We start from the raw sequence: 19,898 nt of genomic DNA on the forward strand, positions 1-19,898 counted from the left end.
TGGCTGTTGATAAGACAGGTCCTTCAGGAACCAGTCACTTGTCAGAGATCATGTCAACAGTTTGGCTATGCCGTGTTACCACAGATTTATCACGATCACTAAGTCTTAACCTATGAATTGTTCTAAAAATATGATAGCCTGGGGTGGTGGCACATGCCCTGGAATCCCAGCCTCGGAAAGCAGAGCTGGAAGGATTGGCACAAATTTAAAACCAGCCTGGTCTTCATACCTGGTTCTAGTCCCACCTGGACTATAGAATGAGACCTGTTTCCCTCTCTGGTCAGTGAGCAAGGATACTTGCTGCCAGACTTGATAGCCGGCGCTCAATCCCTGGAACCTGCGTGGTGGAAGAAAACAGAGTCCCACAATTATCCTCTGACCTCCGCATGCGCCATGGCGAATGCATGCACTTCTTCCCATGAGTTGTTAAAGAAAAATTCTAAAACACAAGAATAAATATAAGCAGCATGATATGCCCTTAACTCCTCTTGTCTCTTGCCTGTGTCTTCCTGGGGTTTAGATCCTGAGTTTCTCATCTGCGGGACAGATGCTCTACTGCTGAGTTACATTCCAGGCAGTTGTGAGCTACCTGATGTGGGTGCTAGAAACCAAACTTGGAAGAGCAGCACACACTCTTAACCACTAAGCCACCTTCTCCAGCCCATTATTATTGTTGTTGTTGTGCATGGTGGGGGTGGGGGAGCTTTGTGCATGTGCATACAGAGGCTGGACAGATGGACGAGGGCCTCAGATCCCGTGGAGCTGGGATGTTGGGAGTCACTGCGGTCCTCTGCAAGAGCAGTATTTGATCAAGCCCCGAACCATCTCTTCAGCCCTACAGTCTTCCTTAACAGAACATCTCAGTTTGTTTCCTGGCTGTGAGACTGCTAAAATACATGGCCTGGATTTTTCAAATAACAACAACAACAAAACATTAGCCAAAGCCGGGCGGTGGTGGCGCACGCCTTTAATCCCAGCACTCGGGAGGCAGAGGCAGGCGGATCTCTGTGAGTTCGAGACCAGCCTGGTCTACAAGAGCTAGTTCCAGGACAGGCTCCAAAACCACAGAGAAACCCTGTCTCGAAAAACCAAAAAAAAAAAAAAACAAAAAACATTAGCCAAGTGTGATTGGTCCACACCTTTAATCCCAGCAGAGGCAGAGACTGGTCAGCCCAGTCTAAATAGCAAGTTCCAGGTCAGCCAAGGTCTCATTAGACACTGTTAGTTAGAAAATCTGCATCTGCCTCTAGAGATAGGATTAAGTTAGAAGGACCACCCCAGGGAAAGATGGTGGCGGGCGGGGTGGTCTCCCTTACATGAGGGATATTTACTGAGGTCCTGCTTGCAGTGTTGCTGATGCTGGTGCTGTAGAGCGAGAGGCAGGAGAGGTGGGCGAAAGGCGGGCTGGCGCTCTGCTGCAGTGCAGGCGTGCAGTTGGGAGGAAAGGAAGGAAAGGCCATAGACCATTTTTGGAGGTAACTTACAAATGCTTTTCCTTGAGAATTAAAGTACATTTCCAGACCTAGGTAACCCTACCCCACAGTAAGGAGTCGGCCCAGCCTTCGGAAATCCTGAATGTCCCGCTGGGGCTGCTCGTGTTTTCTTGTTTTGTTTTGTTCCAAGACAGGTTTCTCTGGGTAGCCCTGGCAGTGGTGGAACTTGCTCTATAGACCAGACTGGCCTTGAATTCACAGACGTCCTCCCGCCTCTGCCTCCGGAGTGCTGGGATTAAAGGCGTGTGCCACCACCACCTGGCTTTAGTTGATCTTTCTAAAACCAGCTTTAGGAGCTAGGGATGAACCTTTTGGAAGAGAGTTTCCTTTGCACACACAAAACCCTGAGTTTGACGCCCAGCATCATAAGAACAGATTTTACTAAGGGTGTGTGTGTGTGAAGCTGGCCTCAAATATATCCTCCAACTGCCTCAGCAGCTCAAGGGCTCGCGCAGACACAGCACAAACTGCACCGGCTCAGAGTGCAGATCTTAATCAAGTTCAGTTGCTTTTGTTGTTATGTGGTTGGTATTGGGTAACCCTGGGACTTTAGTAGGAGTGTTTCTCAGTGAAGGTGCCAGCCAATCCCACGAGGAAAGAGTAGGCTTCAACAAACGACACTGGCCCCTCAGTATAACCACACGCCAAAGAATGAAGCTGAACTGCAGCCGCTGCCGCACATAAACTTGTCTAACAGCTATAAAAAACATAAGTATCCGCGCTCAAATTATAAACCTCTTCAATAAAGACCAAGGTACAGAACTTTGAACCTTGAATTGGGCAGCCTTTTTAAATTTTTTTTTAGATTTAATAGAGAAACACATAAAAGTAGAAAGTAGTAGTTTTGTCCTTTAAAGAAGCCGGTCATTATAAAGACCTCACACTGGTCATACGACTCATAAGAGCCCAGAATCTGGACTGTCTCAAGTACTGTTTCTTACAATGACAACACATTATAGAAATAGGCAGAAGAAAAACTGAAACAAGCTTTTCTTTACCCAGGTACTCTGTGCACTTGGAAGGCAGAGGCACAGTGGGTCAGGAGATCGTCTTTGGTTACATAAAAGCTCAAGTCCAGCCAGGGTTACATGAGGCCTCATCTCAAACCCTCAAACCAAAATGGTGAGAAGTACTTTTTTTTTTTTTTTTGCTTTTTCGAGACAGGGTTTCGCTGTAGCTTTAAAGCCTGTTCTGGAACTAGCTCTGTAGACCAGGCTGGCCTCAAACTTAGAGATCCGCCTGCCTCTGCCTCCCGAGTGCTGGGATTAAAGGTGTGCGCCACCACCACCCGGTGAGAAGTACAGTGTTTTTGAAACTATGTAAATGATTAGTAAGGAGCTGAAAAGATACACAGTGTGATTAGTTATTAGACAAAAACTTAAACTCAGTGTCACAATGAGATACCGTTTCATCCCCACACTAGCAAGGCTTATGAAAAAGATATTCAGGCCGGACAGTTGGCTCAGCAGATAAAAGCACTGACCAGTTTGATTTCCAAGACCATGTGGCAGCTCATAACCAGCTGTAACTCCAGTCCCACGGCATCTGACTTCCTCTTCCGGTCTCAATGGGCACCAGGCATGCACATGGTGCACACATATGAAGGCAAAACATACATGCACATAACAAAATTCAGTTAAAAATGGACAGTAAAGTGCTGTAACTCCAGTCCCAGGTGCTCTGATGCCCTCTTCTGGCCTCCTGGGCACCAGGTAGGTACTTGGTTTATGCACATGCGTGCAAACACAATGCCTATACACATTAAATAAATAATTTTTAAAACATGGATGACTAAGCCAGGCAGTGGTGGCACACACCTTTAATGCCAGTACTCGGGAGGCAGAGGTAGGTAGATCTCTGAGTTGGAGGCCAGTGTGCTCTACAGAGTGAGTTCCAGGACAGCCAAGATTACAAAGAGAAACCCTGTCTTGAAAAAAAAAAAACAAACTACACACACACACACACACACACACACACACACACACACACGGATGACTGGAAGTGGGACTCAATGATAGTGGTAAACAGAATTACCATGTGGCCCAACAAGTTCGGTCCTATGTATGTATTTCAGAGCTACTTTGTTGTTTTGAAATGGGGTCTCACACTGTAGCCCCGACTGGCCCACGATTTGCAGGGGCCTCACACTGTAGCCCCGACTGGCCCACGATTTGCAGGGGCCTCATACTGTAGCCCCGACTGGCTCACGATTTGCAGGGGCCTCACACTGTAGCCCTAACTGGCCCAGGATTTGCAATCATCTTCCTCCTGCGGCCTCTTGAGCACTGGGATTGCAGATGCCACACCCTGCACTTCAGAGATTTTAAAGAAAGGAAATTGTTTCTACAAAACCTTGTATGAATGATCATAGCAGTACTTGTAAAGGCCAGGAAGAAGATAATGTAAATGTCTCTCAAGAAATGAAGAGCCGGGCGATGGTGGCGCACGCCTTTAATCCCAGCACTCGGGAGGCAGAGGCAGGTGGATCTCTATGAGTTCGAGATCAGCCTGGTCTACAGAGCTAGTTCCAGGACAAGCTCGAAAGCCACAGAGAAACCCTGTCTCGAAAAAAGCAAAAAAAAAAAAACAAGAAATGAAGAGAGAGTGGAACCACCTCACCCACCCCCGCTGAGATCTGCTGCTCTGCATCCAGCCTCTCCACCCAGCCAGCCCTCTCCCATCCCTCTCCAGGGTCTAACCCAGTGACTGGTGGAACTATGAAAGATCATGATGAGTGAGGTAGCCCGGTCCCAGAAAGATTAACGCCAGGTGTTCTCTCTCATCAGAGGCTTCTGGCTCCAGATCTTCAGATGTAAGTGAGGTTCAGGTCCCTCATCAAGGAAACTTCTCTTTGCAGTGGATGGAGACCATTACAGAAAGCCACAGCCAATCAAAATGAAGAGTTAAAAAAAAAAGCCCAGTCCTAATGGATAAATCTACAAAACAACTTCTGTACCCAAGACTCGGGGAACATTGCAGGAGAGGGGGCAGAAGGATTGCAAGAGCCCGGGGATCGGGGAGGTGGCTGTGAGACTGTGTCTCTTGGGACTGTCAGAAGCTACACCCATAGTCTCAGCAACATGGCTGCCCAAAGATGAGCTGAAAACAATAACAGGCATGTCAAAGTGGATGGGGAACACCAGGCCTCACCCTACACAGAGAGCTACAGGCAGCTGAGGAAGGCTGAGGGTGGGAGACGTGCTCCTGGGATGTCTGTCAATACAGACGGTCAGCCCTGAAAACATACATGAGTAACACTGTACAGACTGATTAGGGTGTATGTAAGAACATATATAACCATTTATTACATATGTATACATCATATTCATTCATAATATGTATGATAATATATTAAGAATATAATATATATGTAATACATGCTATGTATTAGGAATAAATAAATATACAATATATTAGGAATGTATATGATATATTTCTCATTGTTTTGTGCATATATGTGTATACACATGTATATATATGTGTGTGTGTTCATGTAACAATAAGAGGCCATGAATTTGAAAGAGATCAATGAGAAGTATATGAGAAAGTTTGAAGGGAAGAAAGAAAAAGGGGCTATGATATAATTATATTACAATATCAAATAATAAAAAAGGATAGATAAAATGGAGCATATCCAGGCAAGCATGGAGGCTCACGCCTTTAATTCCAGTACTTAGGAGACAGGCAGGCAGATCTCTGTGAGTTCAAGGCTAGCCTGGTCTACAGTGTGAGTTCCAGGTCAGCCAGGCCTACACAGGCCCTACTGTGTCTGGGGAAAGAAGCAAACCCTCTCTGTTAGAATCATACTCAGATACAAAAGGGGACGATGCGCAACTACATGGTGCACCGTATGTGGAACTCGCAGACTTTATACTGAAATAATCTACACACAAACTCCAAATCAGATGGTTCTGTTTATTAGTCATCCCATGCTGGGCTAAAGTATAGAAACAGAAAGTAGATTGCCAGTTGCCAGAGGCCAGGGGAAGGAAGCAGGGGCAGGGACTACGGCTGAGTGGAAAGATTCCCTTTGGAGGGGTGAAAAGACTCTGGAAATGAGCAAGTGACGATGGATCTGAGTTGTTCACTGCTGGCTGTGGCGGTGCAGGCCTATAATCCCAGATCTTGGGAGGCTGGGGCCGAAGGGCTGCATGTTACAGGCCAGTGTGTGTGTGTGTTTAGTACATGCTATGTTTGTGCTTATGCCTGTATTTGTATGTGTACATGAAAACCAAAAGTCGACCTCAGGAGCTGTCCACTCTGTTTATTTTTTTTGTTTGTTTATTTTTGTTTTTTGTTTTATTTATTTATTTATTTATTAAAGATTTCTGCCTCCTCCCCGCCTCCGCCTCCCATTTCCCTCCCCCAATCAAGTCCCCCTCCCTCGTCAGCCCAAAGAGCAATCAGGGTTCCCTGTATTTTTTCAAGTCAGGGTTTCACTATGAAGTCCTGGCTGTCCTGGAATTCACTATGTAGACCAGGCTAGCCTCAAACTTGCACAGACATGCCTGCCTCTGCCTCTCAAGTACTAGGATTAAAAACATACATCACTACTCCTGGCTACTCCACTTTGGTGGTTTTGGTTTGTTTTTGATTTTGTTTTTGTTTGAGACAAAGTCTCTCACTAGAACTAGAGGATTGCCAGTTTGGCTAAGCTAACTGGTCAGTGAGCCTCAAGAGTTCTGTCTCCACCGCCCAGAGCTAGAATTAAAGGTGCATCAAGTTTGTTATGTGTATTCTGGACCAAACTCAGGGCCTTATTTTTAGGGTTCAGACATTTACACTGGCCTGCTCTCAGGGACCTAGCAGGTCAAGTCGGCTGCAGTCACTAAATAGAGCACTCCCTATGCACATGCGCTATACCCCCCTCTAAAAGGCAAGCCCTTCCCGCCCCTCCCAGGAACCTCTTCTCTCCCCTCACATGAACCCCTTCTCACTCCCATTACTAAGCCCATCCAGAAGCCCCATCAGGGCCTCGCCTCCAACCCTAGCACTACATCTCCCAGACTTAACTAAGCCATTCTCCCTCTATGTAACAGAAAAGGAGGGATATGCCCTTGGGGTCCCAGGCCCCCAACTGGGACCTTCCTTTGCATACCTGTCAAAAAGTAGGCCTTACCACCCAGGGATGGGCACCCTGAATACACGCTTTATAGCTGCTAAGCTCCTTGTTCGTGAATAAAAAAAAAAACCACTAAATTTTGGGTAACCCACCACTATTTTCTCCTCTCACAACCTGTCCCATGTCTTAATTTATAGACTTAGAAACTCTAGCTTCTTCCCAGGTTCTCTCTCTCCAGGTGGCACCAGTAGAAGATGCCACACTTACTTTCCAGTCTTGCCCACCCCTCAAATATCTCGGATTATTTCCCATCTCACTCTTCCACTGACACCATAGAGGCTACTGCCCCATCCCTCCCACACACAGGAGTTCGCACCGCCGCAGGCCACCTATACCTGGGACACAGATGGTAGCTCCTTTTCACTGGACAGGGCCTGAAAAGCAGGCTATGCCGTAGTGTCAGATACTGAGGTGGCCCAGCACTGGCCCTCCCTGCCCACACCACTAATCACCAGGCTCAACTAGTAACTCTCCCCCATGCCTTCCATGACACAAGGACAATCACTAAACATTTACACAGACTCCAAATAGGCTTTTCATATCCTCCTGTCCCACGCTGCCCCCTGGAAAGAGTGTGGATTGTTTACCGCAGAAGGAGGGGTCCATAACCAACTCAGATCAAATCATGGCCATGATGAAAGCCTCCCCACAGCTATGACTGTCCTCTGCCAGTCCCACCAGACGACAACTCCATCATCTCTAGGGGAGATAATGGAGCTGATGAGGCAGCCAGAGCAGCAGCCTTCCAAGGCCCAGACTCACCTCCCCCCTCTCGGGGCATCCTTGCACTAAAACCCACACCCCCAGTGTCACCCCGACACTTGACAATTCTGCCCTATCTAAACCAGCTCTTTCACCTAAGAGCCAAGCTTGTCACTTAGTCAAGGCCCCGCTGCAGCCCACCCCTGAGGACTTACATTCTTACTTTTTTTTTTCTTTTTTTGAGACAGGGTTTCTCTGTAGCTTTGGAGCCTGTCCTGGAACTAGCTCTTGTAGATCAGGCAGGCCTCGAACTCACAGAGATCTGCCTGCCTCCAGGCCTTGTATTTCTCAGGGACTATTACTGCCTCATAAAATCTGTCAAATGTCAGACCCCAACTCCAGATATCACAGCCTTCCTTTTCCTACCCACCAGGTTAGAGGCTCTTTCCCGGGAACTGACTTTATTCACATGCCCACAGCCAGTCGAGCTAGGTACCTCTTGGTCTTGGTGGACATGTTCTCAGGGTAGATGGAGGCTTTCCCCCATTGGGAATCCCTACCTCCCTCCAGTCAAACAAGTCCTGAATTCAGATCCTATAATTTCCCAAATCCTATCCAAAGCCCTCAGCATTCCTGGGCATTTCCATATTCCATAACATCCCCAGTCACCAGGAAAGATAGAACAAACTAACCACTTCAGTCAAGAGGGGGCAGTGGCGCATGCTTTTAATCCCAGCACTTGGGAGGCAGAGGCAGGAGGACCTCTGTGAGTTCGAGGCCAGCCCCATCTACATGAGCAGAACAGGCCCCAAAGCTACAGAGAAACCCTGTCTCGAAAAACAAAAAACAAAACAAGACAAAAAAAACCCACTCTTGTCAAACTATCACAGGAACTTCACCTCGATTGGGTAAAGCTCCTGCCTCTGGCTCTTCTCAGGCTCCGGGCTCCCCGCACTGGGCTCTCCCCACGCAATCTCTATCTGGCCTTTTGAGCTCATGTATGAACGGCCGGTTCTAACGGGAAGTCTCTCACCCAAACCCTCATCTCTTCCTGATCACATACCCCCTTACTCTGTCATCTCTGCTCCCTCTATGGAACTTTACTGACCACGGGCCGACTCCTGTCCATCAGGGATCAGGTCCTTCTCTCCCAACGTCAGTCTCTGCAGCTGCTAAGCTTGAGGGCCTCCCTCGCTGGGTTCACTTATCCCACCTCAAGCCCTGTACCCCCCCCACTTGACAGTTTTCCTTTGTACACATCAACCCTTAAGTTTCAGAGGACACCGAGATCAACTGCCTTGTACCCACATCATCAACTGGAGCGGCCGCACCCACCAAGTAGAGGACTCCCTATGTGCGCATGCGCTATATCCCTTTCTAAAAGGCAAACCCTTGCCGGCTCCCCTTCCCTCTTCTTTTGCTCAGAGGCCGCTTCTGCACCCCTCCCCCTGTAAACCTCCCACAGGAGCTCTGTTGCCTGGCGTGACTTTGTGGTACCCCTTGGCTCCAACCCACCAAGGTTGCCTTCCTCTCAAACTAAGACACTTACGGTTTCGGTGCAGCTGCTTTACAAACTGAGCTGTCTCTTTACCCTTCAAAGTAAACTTTTTTTTTTTTTTTTTGGTTTTTCAACAGGGTTTCTCTGTGGTTTTGGAGCCTGTCCTGGACAAAGTAATCTTTTTAAAGGTTGATATTTTGTTTGAGACAGGAGCTCATGTAGCCCAGGCTGGCCTTAAACTCGCTATATAACTGAGGATGAATTTGAATTTCTGATCTTTCTGTCTCCACCTTGCAGGTGCCAGGATTACAGGTACACGCCACCACACCTGACCCAGCAGTACATTTGAAAAGATCAAATGTCATGGCATCGTGTTACATCTGCCCAAAATAATAAAGGAATCAGGAATAAACAGTCAAGACCTAGGGAAAACAAAAGGGATAACATAGAACACTGGCTCCAGGACTTGTGTTTGCTCACAGGGAGCACCCCCAAGGCCTCACAAAGACTGTATTTATTTTAGATAAAGCAGTCAAGTAGTACGATTATCTGGAGTCTATGTGGTTTAGCCATTTCTTCCCTCCCTTTTCTAGTCAGTCTCTTTCCCAAGGGTGGCCCAGCAGCCATTTCCTTGCTATTTGACCTCATTCCCCCAGGCGTAGCTGACTGGACCACAGCAGGCGGCCTGTCTCAAGTCCAAGGAGGTTGAATCTCGCTTGGGTACAGGCCGCTCTTTGTTCTCCGCAGACAATTGGGACCGAGTTGACATAAGCACCACCCACTTAAGGACCTAGACAGGCTGCCTGCAGAGGCCAAAGTGAAACAGATTAGCCTAGGAGCAGAAGGCTGAGAACAGGGCTCCCCAGGCTTCTGCTGAGGTCCCGCTTCCTGGCCCTGCTCTTTTGGTTCACTTTTGTCCTGGAAAGAATATTTTTTTCTAAACTTAAACAAGAAACTCTTCTAAAATTGGAATTGCCAAAACATGGTGCTGGCCATTGTGGCACACCTGTCTGCTCCCCGACACTTAGGTAGAGGCAGGGGGATCAGGAGTTCAGGGTCAGCCTCAGCTACAGATAAAGTCTGAGGCTATCTATCTCGGGCTAAGGGAAACCTTGTCTCAAAAACAACAAAAGAAAAAGCATGGCTGTGGTGCTAGGATTCCACAGACTGAAAATGTCACCAGTGATGTTGGCGCCAGAACAAATGCTGGCTTAGCTGCAGAGAGTTAGAGAGAAGTGGGAGGCACAGCCCGAGGCAGCTAATACTGAGCGGTGGTAAATACGTTAGCAGTCCATAAAAAGAAATGAGTGTCTATAAAAAGCGGAGCCAAGAACTCCAAAGAGCTCATCAGTATGGGACCATTTAGTCAAGAGGCCAGCAGTGGCACACCCAAGTGTGCCTTAGGGTGTCATTTGGTTATAGAGCATAAGACAAGACCAGCAATCACCTCAGTGGCATTCCATCACAAGGGCCTGTCAAATGAGACAGTAGCCTTTGTTCAGAAGCAGCTCTCACAACGTAATATCTAAATGTCTAGGCATTTAAAGATGTAAGATTCACATAAAGCAAACACAAATCATAGTCCCAGAGGACCTAGACAATAATGAGGGCTCTAAGAGAGACATACATGGATCTGATCTACATGGGAAGTAGAAAAAGACAAGATCTCCTGAGTAAATTGGGAGCATGGGAACCTTGGGAGAGGGTTGGAGGGGAGGGGAGAGGCAGGGAGGGGAGCAGAAAAAACTGTAGAGCTCAAAAAAAAAAAAGGCCGAATAAAATAAAACCTCAAACAACAACAACAAAATGATGTAAGGTTCACTCACTCGGCACGAGATGTTAACATGTCCCCACTGTGTGACACACTGCCGGTGAGTGATGGAGGTGTGTATCTGTGTACACGCTCAGGACATCCAAGCAAAGGGTAAGTGACTCTGTAGTTTCACTGTCTCTTCCCCATGCACAAAACCATGGCTCTTCTGTGACCCTAGTCTTGGGGGCGTGAGTTGGAGGATGCCCTGGGCTACTTAACAAGATCCCTATTTCAAAAAGACCACAAACAAGACAACTCAGATGTCTGTCTCTGGCTATAGACAACTGTGTGTCACTGCCCCTCAAACACTAATATCCCCTTAGTTGCTCTGAAGTAAAAGAACATGACATAATCTATCAATACTCAGATAGATGCATATGTTTGATCTGCATTTCCAGATGACTGATGACATCATAGGACAGACACAAGGAGCTTACTTGTCATGTGTACATTGTTGCAATGTCTGTTCGGATCCTTTGTTCATTTTAAAGCAGGTTGTCTTTTTGTGATGTGAGGGTTCCCTGTCTACTGTAGGCATCATCTGCCATCAGAGTTCTCATCTGCCGGGTGTCCTTGCTGTCTGGTGAATGGCGAATTACAGATGACTGGAACAGAGGAGACGAAGCTCCCACAGGGAATAGCCTAGGGACAAAGGCCTCACCTTGAAAACTTAGTGGAATATTTGAATTAAAAAAAAAAGGCAAAACAAGACTGTTGGAGGTGTGCCTCTGTCATAGTTCATCTCCTTATAAAAACCCATTTAAAATATAGACTGTGTTATTCTTTCCAGTCCGTCATTGTTACCTGAATAAACAGCCTCCAGCCGCCCTGAACTCAACACACTGGGAATCCAGGCCTCTTTGGCTCTGAGCAGCAGTTTCTGTTTGCAAAGCACCATGGGAGTGATACCCAGTATAGACGGAATTTTCTGTTCTACCAGCCCACTCCCAAATAACCATACAGAGACTCATATTAATTATGAATGTTTGGCTGCTATCTTGAGCTTGTCATTAACCCATCTTTCTTATCTATATTCTGCCATGTGATGGTAGTGGTACCTTTTCTCAACGCGGCAAGTTCACCTTGCTTCTCTCTGCATTGCCTCACATCTCCCGAGACTCCACCCTCTTCTTCCCAGAGTCCTCTTAGTCTGGTTCAACCACCTAACCATATCCTACCTAGCTATTGGTCCATCAGCTTCTTTATTAAACCAATCACAGTGGCATATGTTCACACAGTGTAAAGGAATATTCCACACCCCGGAATCCTTCTTCACAGCTGAGTAAAAGCCCCTTTGCACTTGAGTTCTTATGTGAGTTCTTAGAATCCGAATTCAAGTCCTTTGCTCATGGCGAGTACTTTACCAAACGAGATGCCCCTGAGCTCCTGTTTGTTTTGTTGGAGATAAAAATCTCACTCAGTAGCCCACACTGTCTTAAAAATCACCCTGTAAGCTAGGGTTGATGGTACATGCCTGTAATTGCAATACTCTGGAGACAGAGGCAGGCTGGTCTCTGTGAGTTTGAGGATAGCCTGGTCTACCTACATACAGAGTTCCAGGCCAGCCAGAGCTACATATTAAGACCCTGTCTCAAAGAATTTTTAAATAAAACAAGACCACTATGTAGGTCATGTTAACCTTGAATTCCAACAGCCTCCCCCCCCCCCAGTCTTCTGACTGCTGGGATTTAGGCAAAAGTCAAGGTTTTCCCAATTCTTTTCTCCCTGTAAGGGTAATCACTGAAAAGGCAGAGGTCACTCTGGTTTGTTTGTTTGTTTTTGTTGTTGTTGTTTTTCCAAGACAGGATTTCTCTGTGTCACAGTCCTAGCTGTCCTGGAACTAGCTCTGTAGACCAGGCTGGCCTCAAACTCACAGAGATCCGCCTGCCTCTGCCTCCTGAGAGCTGGGATTAAAGGTGTGTGCCCCCACCACCCGTGTTAGAGGTCACTCTACATCTGAGTATTTGCAGACCTCTCAAGTGTGTGGTGTGTGTACAGTGTGAACTGCCTGAGATACACGAAGAGCATGATGCTTAGTTCTGATGGCAGCGACACCTTCACGTTCTCATTCGTTATTTCCCCTTTTCTGGTTTTTCCATCCGCTGAGTTCCATCCAGTGGGAAAGGGGAAGTGGGTGACAGCGGTGGGGAGTGATTCTCTCTGGGTCAGTAGAGGGTGAAAGTGCCCCTTTTCCTTTTTTTAAAATTGACATTTATTGAGCTCTACATTTCTCTCTGCTCCCCTCCCTGCCTCTCCCTTCCCCCCTTCCATCTTCCTCTAAGGTCCCCATGCTCCCAATTTACTCAGGAGATCTTGTCTTTTTCTACTTTCTACTTCCCATGTAGATTAGATCTATGTAAGTCTCTCTTAGTGTCCGCATTGTTGTCTAAGTTCTCTGGGATTGTGGTTTATAGGCTGGCTTTTTTTGCTTTATGTTTAAAAAACACCTATGAGTGAGTACATGTGATAATTGTCTTTCTGTGTCTGGGTTACCTCACTCAAAATAATGTTTTCTAGTTCCATCCATTTTCCTGCAAAATTCAAGCTGTTGTTATTTTTTTCTGTTGTGTAGTACTCCATTGTGTAAATGTACCACATTTTCCTTATCCATTCTTCAGTCGAGGGGCATTTAGGTTGTTTCCAGGTTCTGGCTATGACAAACAAAGCTGCTATGAACATAGTTGAGCACACGTCCTTGTGGCACGATTGAGCATCCTTTAGATATATATCCAAAGATGGTATTGCTAGGTCTTGAGGAAGGTTGTTTCATAATTTTCTGAGAAATCGCTACACTGACATCCAAAGGGGTTGTACCATCTTGCATTCCCACCAGCAATGCAGAAGTGTTCCCTTTTCCCCACAACCTCTCCAGCATAAGTTGTCATCAGTGTCAGTGTTTTTGATCTTGGCCATTCTTTCAGGTATAAGATGGAATCTCAGAGTTGTTTTGATTTGCATTTCTCTGATGACTAAGGATGTTGAACATTTCCTTAAGTGTCTTCAGCCATTTTAGATTCCTCTGTTGAGAGTTCTCTGTTTAGGTCTGTACTCCATTTTTTAAATTGGACTTTGTGATCTTTTTGTGTTCAATTTCTTGAGTTCTTTGTATATTTTGGAGATCAGACCTCTGTCTAATGTGGGGTTAGTGAAGATCTTTTCCCATTCTGTAGGTTGTCATTTTGTCTTGTTGACCGTGTCCTTTGCTTTACAGAAGCTTTTCAGTTTCAGGGGGTCTCATTTATTAATTGTTTCTCTCAGTGACTGTGCTGCTAGGGTTCTATTTAGGAAATGGTTCCCTGTGCCAGTGCGTTCAAGTGTACTTCCCACTTTCTCTTCTATGAGGTTCAGTGTGGCTGGCTTTATGTTGAGGTTTTTGATCCATTTGGACTTGAGTTTTGTGCCTCTTTTCTGTCAAGAGGATTATTAGTTAGACTTGCTTATCTTCCCACGGCCCCTCCCAAGATCTCTCTATCTCTTGTCTCTGAGAGCAGAATACAGTCAGCCTCAGCTTCCTTTTGACCCAGATTACCAGTTGATTTTAAAGATTTTGTCCTCAGCTTCTGGAGGCCAAGTGGTCCCAGGCCTCTTTAGCATGAGCTCTGACGTCTAACCTGAGGGGGTCAGCGGTGGTACCACCATGTAAACAGCCAGAGTCCGAGTGTTGGTGACACGAGAGAGGCTTGCTGTTAGCATCTCGCTGCTCACTTTGGCATTCTGACTGTGACTGGGACAGAACAAAAGAGCGCCAATACTTTATATGTGAAAATTCTGTTAGTAGTTGTGGCCTTTAGGTTTTCTATTGGTGAAATGGGATAGAGTGGTCCTTGATTGGAAACTTTTTTTCAAAACAACTAGGATCTTTCAAATACTCGAATCAACAATCCAATGAACAGACTTAGGAGAACTTAGGTTCCAGATCCTGGCTTCTTAAACTGTGGGTCATCATTCTACAGGGATCTCAGAACTCAGTGGAGGGTTTGAAAAAAAAATGGCAACAGTAAAAAGTTTCTGAACACACACCAACTCAACTTCAAAAGAAACCCATGGTTGATCCGCAGTGTCTCTCAAGAGTGCTGTGTGGCACAGGGTCACGGAAGCCCTGGTTCTAGGCATGCCCTTGCACCATGGAAACACCGCAGATGCCAGGTTCTTTTATGTCATAAATTGTAGTGTTTTTATTGTATATTCAAAATTCTGCTCTTATAGAAACAAATGGTCTGATAACGGGAAGCAAAGACAAGTGTTTTCCTACCATCCAGTCCTCAGAGGGTAAGTATTGAATTAGTCTACCTACCCATTTTTTGAGACAAGGTCTCCCTAGGTGTCTCAGGCTGGCCTTGAACCTAAGGCCTCCAGCTTTAGCCTCTTCCTGGGTCCTGAGATGACAAGCGTGTACCAGCATGCTGAGCCTCATTATCCTACACAGAATCTTCATTCCCGTGAAGCAGCCCCCATCTTTCGGTCCCCTGGGTTCTGGCAGCCCCCAGTCTGCTTTCTCTTTGTTTCTATGGATTCACCTATTCTGTATTTTTCCTGCACACAGACCCCATGGTATGTGACACAATGTGACATTTCGTGTTTGTGGTTTCTTTCAACACTGTGTTCTGAGATTCATCCACAGTTCAGCATTAATCAATCCTCTGCCCTTTCCCTGGCTGTAGCTGCGTTGGGTGGGGCTACATCACACGTTCGTCCGTGGATTCACCGATAGACACTGGCCTCTTTTCCCTGTGGGGCACGCCGCTGTGAACACGTCGGGCAGCGTCCCCTCAGTCTGCTTTCGGCTCACTTCAGTATCTGCCTAGACACACATTTACTGGATTATACGGTAATTCAGTGTTTAAAAGGTTCAGAAACCTCCTATTTTTCTTCTTTGCTTTTCTGACCTCATATGTGCAGTTGTGGCTCTCCTAGCCAAGCATTCAGAGTTCTCTGCGTGACTCCAAGCAATAACCAAGGTTTGGTGACAAAGAGCCATTGATAGGCCCCATCCCTTGGCCTTTCCCAGGATCCATGGTCTCTTCCAGCTGGGCAGAGCTGCCAGAAACAAACAGAAACATCTCCTTTAGGAAGAGCTCGCTGTCTCTGGGACCAAGGAAACAAAAGTCCTTGCCTTAGTGGGCTTTTACTTCAGTGCCAAGACGCAGAGAGCAGACAATGCAGATAAGTCAGAGGCAGCCGGGGGAAGTGCTCCGGTTCATAGCCGTGTTTGGAGCAGTCTTGGTACTTTAAAGACCTTCTGTGATGTTGTTTTTCTTAGACACATCTCTATATTAATAATCTTTTTATATGACCAGCTTTTAGTTTTGTTTTCTCAAACTTTCATTTCACTGATTTCTACCCTAGTATTTCCCTTTTATTTCTTATAGTTGGTTCTATTATTCTTCAATGTGTTATGTTGAATGTTTAACTTATCTTTTCCCCTATCTTTCTAGTTCCCGGATGAATTATTTAGAGCTGTGAGCTTCTTTCTGCTTGAAGGATCTCTTTAATTGTGTCTACCTGTTTTGACTTGTAGTGTTTTCATTATCTTTGGTTCTACTTTTTTCCAGGAATCGTTTAGCAATAACTTATAGGGGCTCCAAGTATTTTTTGAAATATGTCTTTTGAAAATTTATTTTTAGTTTCATTGAAATGTACTTGAAGAACCTGTCCTGTGCTATATTGAACACTGTGATGTACATGGCCTGATGCGTGACAGCCTATTTTTATAAATGCTCCATGTACGTCCTAGAAGAGAAAGTACATTCCTGGCAGGGTGCTGCATTCTCTGTGTATCTGTTATCTCGGAAGAGGCATGTTTGAGTCATTTATTCTGATAATCTTGCGTGTGTTTGTGTGTGTGTGTGTGGGGGGGTGACATTTAGGCAAAGAGAACAGCAAGGATGAAGGTCGTGAGCAGGGATGAGCTTGCTGTGCTCCAGGAACAGAGAGAGAATGAACTGAGCACAGTGGGCTAGGAAGGAAGCGGTGGTGCTCAGGCTCTGAGGGGTCATCAGTGGCCAGAGCGGGTGGGGCCTTGGAAGCCACGGTGTGGACTTTCGCCAGCAGATTCTTGACCGTTTACCAGGTGGCGCGCTAAGCACCTTGTGTATGCTTAACGTCAAGCATAAATCAAATCCATTTTATACAACAGAGAGAACATTTTGAGATTAAAAGAGCCCAAGAGGTTCTGTTTGGTCCAGTCTCTTCCTTTTGCAAATAGGAAAACTAAGATGAATTCTAGACAGGTTTCTGTAGTTCAGAGCAGAGCTCTGGATGGATAGCCCCCGTCTTTGGAATTTTATGAGCTCCAGACCATTCTGGGCCACATAGCAGGTTCTAGTCCAGCCTGGGTTAGATGGCAAGACCTTGTCTCTAAGGACAAAGAGTGGGTGTTCACAGTTTTCTCCAGATGCTACTGAAAGGAATCCGTCTCGTGAACGCTGTTGTCCCCTGACCTTCACACGTGTGTACACCATGGTACACGTCATGTGGGAATCTTCTGTTTTGTGTTGATTTCATTGGTTAAATAAAGAAACTGCCTTAGCCCTTTAATAGGACTGAAAATTAGATAGGCAGAGTAAACAGAACAGAATGCTGGGAGAAAGAAGCCAAGTCAGGTCAGTCGCCATGATTTTCCCACTCCAGACAGACGCAGGTTAAGATCTTCTCTGGTAAGCCGCCTCGTGGGGCTACACAGATTATTAGAAATGGGTTAGATCAATATGTAAGGGCTAGTCAATAAGAGGCTAGAACTAATGGGCCAAGCAGTGTTTAAATGAATACAGTTTCCGTGTAATTATTTCGGGTATAAAGCTAGCCGTGCGGGCAGCCGGGTGCCAGGAACATAGCCCGCCGCTCATATTACAACATACGTGTGCACCCAGTCACACACACACACACAAAGTAAAATAAAAATGTTAGGAAACAAGCAAATCACCAAGGGGTGGAGAGATGGCTCGGTAGTTAAAAGAGCTGGCTGCTCTTGAGAGAACCCAGGTTTGGTTCCCAGCACCCCATGGGAGCTGTCAAGTGGCTGGAACTCCAGTTCCAGGAAATCCAGCCCTGCTCACTTCTGGATGCATGTTCTGCTTCCACAGGCACCAGGCACACACATGGAGCACAAGGTATACATGCAAGGCAAATACCACATACGTTTTAAAAATGTAAAGGAAAACAAACGCAACAAAAACAAGGCTGGAAAGATGGCTAAATGGTTAAGAACACTTGCTATTTTTGCAGAGGACCTGGTTCGATTCCCAACACCCACGTGGTGGTTTACAACCATCGGTAACTCCAGCTCCACGGCATCTGACCCCTTCTTCTGACATCTGATGGCACCATGTACACATGCACACGCACACACACATGCACACACGTACATGCTCACCTACATATGCAGGCAAACACTGATCCATATAAAATGAAACAAACAACTCAGTGCTACAAAGTGCTCACATGTGCACACACGCTCAGCCAGAGGCACTTCTGCCCATCACTTTGGTCTTTTACCCAGGTTCTCCATGACACTGAAGTAAGTGCACCCAAAAGTCCTTCTACTGTCTTTTCTTTTTTAAATCATGACCTTAAACTGAGCGTCTTCAAGAATGGACTCCTTAACTCGGCATGCTCAGGAACAGACTCCTTAAGGGAGCATGCCTAGAAATAGGCCCAGCCCTGTGTGATGTGTATAGACCTCATGTTTTCTTTGTTCCACAAGGTTATTTATCACTTTGGAAATAACCCTGGTCTCCTTGCCTGCTGCAGGCAATACACCCTCCCATCTTTCATGCTCTGACTGTTATTTTGGTTTTACACTCACCAAGATGTGACTCCATTATGTTCGGTTACAGAGCCACTTTGCTTACAGGGATACAGTAGCCAGTCCAGGTGAACCTGAGCGAGCAAAACTACTCTTGTAACATGCAGGAGTCCTGGACTTTGTGGGCGGGTTCCGGGCACATCTGCTCACCTGCCTACTAGCCTGGCTCACGTTCAGGGAGCTGAACTCTGGACTTGGCCCTTAGTGCCCTGTCTGAGGAACTGCTGGATGAAGACCAAACCAGTACCTCAGGCAAGGTCCACCCCACAGTCCCACACCAACAAAGCCAAGAGTAAGGTTGGTACCTTCCCCACAACTGGTCTATCCCACCTCTGTAAGTACCTTCTCTGTCATTCCTAAAATGTCTGATTCTCCCCTTTTCCTGGCTTCCTGACCAAGGGATAGTTTCTAGTAGACTATTTCCAAATGAAATATGTTAATACGCAATATGCATAGTGTACAAGCAGAGCCAAGGCCAGGATTGAGGCTCAGAAGGAAAGATAACAAGATTCTGAAAAGAAAAGGAAGCCTAGGGGTGTTGCGAGGAGGGGCTGCTTGTTCGTCCCAGCTGCCCAGCTAGCTTAGCTTTGAAATAACTACACAGAAACTGTATTAATTAAATCACTACTTAGCCCATTAGCTCTAGTTTCTTATTGGCTAATTTTTACATCTTAATTTAACCCATTTCTATTAATCTGTGAATCGCCACGTGACAGTGGCTTACCGGGTAAAATTCCCAGTGTCTGACTCTGGCGGATCCATGGCGTCTCTCTTATTCTGCTTTCTTCCTCCCAGCATTCAGTTCTGTTTTCCCCGCCTACCCAAGTTTGCACTATCAAAAGGCCAAGACAGTTTCTTTATTCATTAAGCAATGAAAGCAACACATAGACAGAAGGACCTCCTACACCAAGAGGAAGAGGGTAGAAAGAGGAGGAGGAAGTAGTATCCTGTGAGTTGGAGGCTAGTCTGATCTACATAGTGAGTTCCTGTCTCAAAACAGAAAGAAAATCCCCTCCTTTCTTTGGGGTTTTTGTTTTGTTTTTCCTCCAAGACAGGTTTTATCTGTGTAGCCCTGGCTGTCTTGGAACTCACTCTGTAGACCAGGCTGGTCTCGAACTCACAGAGATCTGCCTGCCTCTTCCAAGTGCTAAGATTAAAGGTTTGTACCACTATAGCCCTGCCAGGTTGTTTTTACTTTAATTTTTTTATTTATTCTTTGAGAACTTTATACAATATATTAGATCAGATTCTTTCCCTTCCCCCAAACCTCCTGGATCCGGTTGTTTTTATTGGATTCGTTGCTTCAGCCCGAGGGTGTGTGCCTAGCAGAACTGATGACTCATAGAACAATTCTGCTTTCGTTTCTTTAGGGAACTATTAAACCCAAGTATTAGATTCCCAGAATTATTTGTCACACAACAGGTCATGATGGCACACATCCTGCAGTTTCAGCATTCAGGAGCTGG

The sequence above is a fragment of the Microtus pennsylvanicus genome, chromosome 1, assembly GCF_037038515.1.
Source record: "Microtus pennsylvanicus isolate mMicPen1 chromosome 1, mMicPen1.hap1, whole genome shotgun sequence".
Taxonomy (NCBI): Eukaryota; Metazoa; Chordata; class Mammalia; order Rodentia; family Cricetidae; genus Microtus; species Microtus pennsylvanicus.